Source organism: Glycine soja, chromosome 8, assembly GCF_004193775.1.
Source record: "Glycine soja cultivar W05 chromosome 8, ASM419377v2, whole genome shotgun sequence".
Classification (NCBI taxonomy): domain Eukaryota; kingdom Viridiplantae; phylum Streptophyta; class Magnoliopsida; order Fabales; family Fabaceae; genus Glycine; species Glycine soja.
In genome coordinates this window covers 35,170,430-35,178,726 of record NC_041009.1, presented here as the reverse complement: position 1 = coordinate 35,178,726, position 8,297 = coordinate 35,170,430, and positions in this window count along the sequence as shown.

The following is an 8,297-nucleotide window of genomic DNA, read 5'->3' as shown; positions in this document are numbered from 1 at the left end:
TTACCTGTTTATCTCTTGGCATGTATTCAATTATCTACAAGACCACCCATTATCTATAAGGTACAATTATCTACTAGCTTTTATCTTTAAGCTACGTATTATCTCTAACATTATCTATAAGCTACCAACTATTATCTACAAGCCGATAATTATCTACAAAGGCTATAACAACCCCTACAAACAAGGACCCGCAGCTCCATTCCACTCCTATAAATACTAGGTTTCGTCGAACCCTCAACACATCCCAGACACACTAGCACATGAGCAAGCACACATGTGCATACACTATTATACTTTCTCTCTCTTATTCTCCTAACTCATATACTTACTTGAGCATCGGAGTCCTTTGTTTTGTAGGTTCCCCCCTCTTGTCCTCTTAACAAAGGCCATTCTCAAAGCCGATGTGCAAAGTCCAAGAGCCCACTTTGGCCACGTCCACCTTGACATGTCTTAGCTCCGGGTTTTGGTAAGTACAAGTTCCAAGTCAAATCCTTAATTCCTTAGGTGACTCAAACCTAGAAACTCATAATAAGATCAATGCATCTCTGCAAATGCAAGTGTTTGATCCATTCCTAACATCAAAGCCTTGCACAATTTCAATTCAAATCTAGGATTTGAACTTGTTTCCACACAATCCAAATCCCTAAAATCTAGGTTGATCACTCCTAACATGCATCTAAGCACAAAAATAAAATAGGATCACATTAACTACGAGATTTGATATAAAAAACAGAGCTTAAATACTTGAATTTGACTTCAACCACCCAACAACTGTGAAATTTAGCTCATTTTGATCATGAAGGATTCGAATAGAACCTCTAAGAACAACAATGGAGGATGAGAGAAAAGGGATAGAAGAGAGAAAAAGTGAGATTCTATTTCTAAATTTTTCGAATGAACCAAAAGTCCTATACAAATATGTTACCAACTCTTTTAATAGAGTTAAATTTACATTATTTTTTTATGCCTTAGAGAAGTTTTGTTGCAGCGAAAATAAACTAATAGAGTAAGGACTCAGTGACATGCCAATTTTCGTACCTTGGAAAGTTTACAATAGAAATAGAAAACGTTTGAGTTATAGTTAGTGTTATAGCATTTTAAGTAGTGAGATAATTGTTTTCGTTTGTTTATGTGATTTGATTATGACTTATTTGATGTATTTGTTTTAAAGGACTAAGTAGAAACATTGAAAATTGTGGTGGGAAGTTTTATTATGGTATAATCACATTGACTTAAGTTTTGGAAATAATATATATGTCTAACGAAAATATATAAGGATGAAAATAATGTTCCATATTGTTTAATTAGTTTGTTGTATGTGTGATTTATTTATGGAGTGATGGCATTTAATTATTTTGCTTGTGCATTTACTTAGATGGTGATACATACATGAGTTTATAGTGATTAAAAATAAATTGAAGTGCTTAATATGCATATTTCTTCATTTATTTGTCTAAGTTAGAAGATTGCCTAGAAATTAATTAAATAGTGATTTGTTAAAGGCTAATTTAATTAGAGTAGAATAATGTGGCACTTGAAAGATTAATATTGGCATTTTGGGTCAAAAACAAGGAGGGGTCATTTTGCAAATAACTAAAAATCGATAGCAACTATCACATTTTAGAAAATTGCTACTTGGTCCTTAGGGTTGGGGAGACCCCCTATATAAGCTCTCCACAGCCCCACCATCTAGAGAGAGAAGGAGAGGGTTTTGTGAGTTATCTAGTGAGAGAAGGCCATGAGAGGTGGTTGCAAGATGATTTTTTTCTAACTTTTGGGGCTTTTCTCTTCATTTCTTTTATTGACCCAAGGTATGAAGGGTTTCTATATGTTTTTTTCAAGAATTATGTTGTATTGGGGATAAAATTGGGATGTGTATGTAGGTGTTAGGGAAAATCATTAAGTCGTTAAATTGATTCCATGTTGATGAAAGTGTGAAATTACATGATTTGTATTTTTGGGCTAAGAGTGATTTCGAATTTTCATTTATTTTTGGGGCTGTATTTTTTAGAAGTAGGACATGTCCTAAAGTTATCAGGCCCTCTGGAATCTTTAAAAATAATTCCAAGTCATTTTGATCATTGCAACTATTTAATTTTTAATTTGTATCTAGAAAAGTGGGTTCTATTTAGTTTAGTTTTGAACTTTAATTTTGTAGATTTTAGTTTGAGGAATTGTTTTAACAGTAGCATGGCATGAGCCTATGAAGTATCCAAAAAAATTGGCTAAGCCTGACTATGTGTGAAAGTATGTTATTTAGTTCAAAATTTGAAAAACAAAGCATTTTTAGAAGTTGACTTTATTTGGGAGAAAATTAGTTTTTGGACCAAAAACTATGGTTGTGTGCCCTCGCCATTGCCATCAGTGCCATCGTCCTCGCCATCATACTCGCCCTCTCCACCAATTTTAGTTGGTGCCATTTGGAAAGCCCTTGCCACCATTTGCGAACCTAAAGCTCTTAGGCATCAGAGTTGTTTAGCTTTGACATTTGGTTTCTCTCCTTTTGTTTTTCTATTTTTGTTTCTCTATTTGGGATTCTTTGTGAACTTATTTTTTCTTTTGATAGTTTCCCAACACCCAAGAATTGTTTAATACTAAGCCACTCTAGGTTTTCACAAGTAAACAATGTTTGAATGAATACATAGATTCAAATCACTTAATGAGTAGATAAACGCTTAAGCTCTAATACAATGAATAACTTTGCTAAGCAAAGGAAGAATTAATTTTGCATTGTTTTGTATAGTCCAATGACTTGACATATTTTGCTTCAAATTTCTCTTACTCGTTTTTCTCTTGATATTTTTGTTCTCTTGTTGCAGAGCTGGTAGTCACCTTTTATAGACTTCTAGGAAGAGATCTGTTATGGGATTTGCACTTGTCGTGGTATGATTGTTGTCTCACAACTGGAGGCAATGCAATATGAAGTGCTCTGGTTGGAGAGAGAAGGAATAAAGTACAAATAGCAGCATGTGCTTCTTCTTCTTAGCAAAAATGGCCCTTGAGGAATATTCTCTTCAATCTTTTTATTCCCTTCTATTTTGTCCTTTCATACTTGAATTTCGAATGGTAGCTTTTCAAAATAAGAGAGGCAAAAATCAAATATGTAAAGTTGAGTTCGTGCACTTCCCTTTCTAGTTAACATGGATTTCAGTACAATGTTAGATGTCACTTATACTTAGTATAAAAATAACTTGTGTAAGTGAATAAGTCCAATGGACGCGAATAAAACAACACAGTGTATAGACACTAGTTTTCACAATGAGCATATGCTAGTTCATAATAACGCAAAGAACGCTGGATATTACTTTAATAAAATACTTTCACGTATGAATGGACGTGCACTAATAAGAGTAGTATGGTAAGAATTAATAACAAGTGTGCTCATATGTAGTCAGTCATGTTCACTTAAAGATAACTCACTAGTCTATCAATAATTATATCTTTACAATCATCAAAATGATGGGCAACGATGGATTGTCCAGTGGTAACAGTGAACTGTCCAGACTTAACACAATTGGCCAAATAGATTTCATACCACTTTAGCTATGGTGTGTAGTTAGTTCGTTGTGGCGAAAATAAGTAGAAATACTTAGCTCCAATACCAATTATTTAAAATCTACATATTTATATTTATGTTTATTGGTATTTTTATATTTTTATATATTTTTTTTATAAATTTTTGTCATCACAATGCTCTCGCGGTGGCAAAACTTCCTCCCTACCAAAGTGAGCTTACAGGCAAAGAGAGCCTTGCCTTTGTGAGTCAATTTCGGCGATCCCTCTCCGCTAAGGTAAAATGACTTACAATGCCTACCTTGAGACTAAGAGATCCATTCACCAAGGCGAGATCCCTCTTTGCCATGGCGAATGTGTGAAATCTCAACACATCAAGCAAAGGAGGTTGAATCGTTGCAATGAGTTGTCAATTTGTTGCGACAATTTTTCCTCCTGCACCCTTACCTCAAATAATGCAAATGTTAAAGGTAGGTTAACTACAAAAACAAAATAAACAAACTAAAAGAAAACCAAACTTTGTGGGTTGCTTGATGTGTAAAATGTGTATGCAAAAAGGCAAGTGTACCCTATGTAGTAATATCATGGACCCAAGTTCGAATATTGTACCCTAGAGATCAATCGTGTTCCCAGACAGTCAAAGTTATTAAACTAAATAGTTGTAAGAAATATTAAGAGAATATTGAATTATTTTTGTAATTTTTGTTTTAAAAAACCTAGTAAATTATTGCAAAAGAGAAATTTGATTGATATTAAAAGTGGTCAAGGCTTATGATTCACTAATACCAATTTCCCCCCAACCATATTCGTATGAAATTCCTACCCCAAGTTAATTACCAATTCCCAAAGTCACCTAAAGCCTTTGGTCCATGGCAGAAGATGCTTTTGTCTTAAAACGATCTTCCAATGGTCATGAATAGATCAATTTAAGTCAAAGTATATAAAATAAAGTATAGGGATGACTAATTTAGAGATAAACTAATCCATTGGAGTTACCCAAATAGTTTGGTCATGCAGTTTGGTGTAAAACATTTACTACCTAGATCTACGAAACATACGCAGATGGTCACCACTATATATTAGATTAAGTTAACATTGATCATTGTCAAAGCAAAACTAGAAAGCCTAGAAGAAATTAGCATAAATATACCAATAGGGAAGGAACGATGGTAATGATCTATCCTCACGGTGTTATATGTGCCTCAAAGACAATCAAGCACGCTCAAAAGCTCTCAAAAATGTAAAATTATAAAAAAAAGGTTTAAAAGTTATGAAGTACAAACTCCATGTTCTTATTTATAGCCTCCTAAGATAGTTACTTTAATTAGGCACACTATAGACAAATATTATAATATGACTTGATGCAATCCTATCCTGCAAGGGCATTGGATAGAAGACTTCAAGATGATTAGGCCAGAGATACAAGAAAAGGTCCTAGGGTTCTCACGAGTCTTAGTATAGATTTTGGGCCCATGGACTAAGTATGAGCCCGCTTATCTATGTACACATTAGATTAACGTTTCATTATTTTTGGGCCTTGTATTTAGCTCCATAATATAGGTAAGGTACCCTAGAAATGTAGGATTTTTCAGCCCTTGTATTTTAGGGCACATAGACTAGTTTTTGTATTAGGGGCAGTTTTGTAATTTCACATGCATTAAGTGAATATTTGATGTGTGTGGTTTGGAAATAAATTTAATTGAATTGGGAGAAGCACAATCCAATTAAATTTCAGAAGGGGAGGTGAGCATTTGCTTGCTACACCCCATTGCCCCATCATATAGTCACATTTTGTGTATGTCCTTCATGCTTTACATGCCTCATGACACCTAAGCACACTTAGTGGAGAATCTTGGACTTGACCTTGGATTAGTGGGTTGAACCATAGCTAAAATTCACTAATCATGAGCTAAGGCGAAAAGCTCTCGCGCGGGTCCTTCCCTCTAAGGCGGAATGCTCCCCTACCGATTCATTTTTACATCCCACAACTTCGGCAGATCGCTTAGCCCCGTTCATCTTCGGTGTAAGAGCGCTCGATCAGTGAGCTATTACGCACTCTTTCAAGGGTGGCTGCTTCTAGGCAAATCTCCTGGTTGTCTCTGCACCCCTACCTCTTTTATCATTGAGCGGTCATTTAGGGGCCTTAGCTGGTGATCCGAGTCGTTTCCCTCTCGACGATGAAGCTTATCCCCCATCGTCTCACTGGCCGAACTTGACCCTTGTTATTTTGAGGTCATATCTAGTATTCAGAGTTTGCCTCGATTTAGTACCACTCTCGTGGCTCGCATCGAAATAGTGCTTTACCTCTAGATGTCTAGTCAACTGCTGCACCTCAATGCATTTCGGGGAGAACCAACTAGCTCTGGGTTTGAGTGGCATTTCACCCCTAACCACAACTCATCCACTGATTCTTCAACATCAGTCAGTTCAGACCTCCACTTAGTTTCACCCAAGCTTCATCCTGGTCATGGATAGATCACCCAGGTTCAGGTCCATAAGTAGTGACAATTGCCTTGTGAAGACTCGCTTTCGCTACGGCTTCGGTGGTTTCCCTTAACCAAGCCACTGCCTATGAGTCGCCAATTCATTCTTCAATAGGCACGCGGTTAGAGTCCCGAGCCTCCTCCCACTGCTTGGGAGCATATAGTTTCATGTTCTAGCTCCATGTGGAGCTTGTAGGCCTTGGATCTTCTTTATCAATGGAGTCCTTTGCTTCTTTAAGATGAATGGCAGTGGAATGGAGAAGGAAGAAAGATGATTGGAGACACCAGTTCTAGGAGAAGATGAGTCTTGAAGAAGCTCACCACCATAGGAAGTCATGGATAAAAGCTTGAAGGTAAGAGATGAATGGAAGGAGAGGGAGAGAAGGAGCACGAAATTTTGTGTCTCAAAAGAGGTCTGAACTTTGAAGTTTAATTCTCAAATGATCAAATTTGAAAAAATCCACACACATGGCCTTTATTTATAGCCTAAGTGTCACATAAAATTTGAGGGAAATTTGAATTTCTATTCAAATTTCACTTGAATTTGAAATTGAATTTGTTGAGCCAAATTTTGGAGCCAAAATTTCACTAATTATGATTAGTGAATTTTAGCTATGGTTCAACCCACTAATCCAAGGTCAAGTCCAAGATTCTCCACTAAGTGTACTTAGGTGTCATGAGGCATGTAAAGCATGAAGGACATGCATAAAGTATGACTATATGATGTGGCAATGGGGTGTAGCAACCAAATGCTCACCTCCCCCTCTAAAATTTAATTGTATTGGGCTTCTCCCAATTCAATTAAATTTATTTCCAATCACACACATCAAACATTCACTTAATGCATGTGAAATTGAAAAACTACCCCTAATACAAAAACTAGTCTAGGTGCCCTAAAATACAAGGGCTGAAAAATTCTACAATTCTAGGGTACCTTACCTATATTATGGAGCCCTAAATACAAGGACAAAAAATAATGAAACCTTAATATAGTATGTACAAAGATAAGCGAGCTCATACTTAGTCCATAGGCCCGAAATCTACCCTAAGACTCATGAGAACCCTAGGGCCTTCTCTTGCATCTTTGGCCCAATCATCTTGGAATCTTCTATCAAATGCCCTTGCGGGGTAGGATTGCATCATTCCCTCCCCCTTGAAAAGGATTTGACCTCAAATCTCGAGGTTCTTGAAACTCTAGGCGTTTTTCCTCAACACCTGTAAAAAGAACAAAAACATATGTATTAGTGGTGTTTGGTATGTCGAAGTAAGGTAAGGTCTGAAAACCCATTTCCTGGGGATCTTCCCATGAAGGAACATGGTTCCTTACCAACTCAATGAGTGATGCTACAAGTATAGAAAAATATGAGACAAACCTTTTGTAAAATTTTGTTAAGTCATGGAAGCCCCAAATTTTTCTTATACTTGGTGGAGTGAGTCACTTAGGAATGACCTTTATTCTCTTAGGGTTCATGGGAACCCCTCGATCACTATTTAAAAAATTAAGAAAGGTAATGCAATAAAACATACATTTTTCTGTATTTTCATGTTGATTATTCCTACCAAAAAGTATGACAAACCTAAGGTGTCCCATATGAGTACCTAAGTTTGTATTAAAACTAAAATAAGAACAAACCTACCTAATGAGTCCCTATGTACACAAATCATGAAGATGTTGGGTGCACAAGTGATTTTACAAAAAAGGGTTGCACCACTCAAAACATTCATCATACCACCTATTTTAGGGATTTGGTGTCTAATAATACCTATTTTGGAAACCAACAAAGCACAAGGATTTAAGCTCTTGCGAACCAAACCCCCATCCAACAACTCCTTTACTTGAGGAATAAACTCAAGCCTAAGAGGTGTGGCAATACTAACAAATGTCTTTTTACAAAGGAGAAAATGTGGAGGTTGTCTAAGAGGGGAAATTTCTTTAATATTTGTCTTTAATTCAAAATGCATTTCCTTCTTAGCTAACCTCTTGGAGGAGACACTTACCTCCTTACACTCCTCCTTAACCATTTAAAGTTATCCTTCTTCTTGGGGGTAGATCTCTTCACTAGATTCTTCCCCTTTTGCTTCTTCACTTTCACTAGAGGAAGGTGAAGTAGTAGGCTCATCTTGGCTACTGTAAATGTCTTGGCCCCTCATAATCATGGTTTTCTTGGTGGGGCATTGAGAAGTAATGTGTCCTCTTCCAAGACATTTAAAGTACTTCATGGAGCTAGTCTTCTCTTGCATACTAGCCTTAAGGGGTTGCTTTTCTATTGTCTTCCCCTTATCATCTTTGGGCTTAGAAGT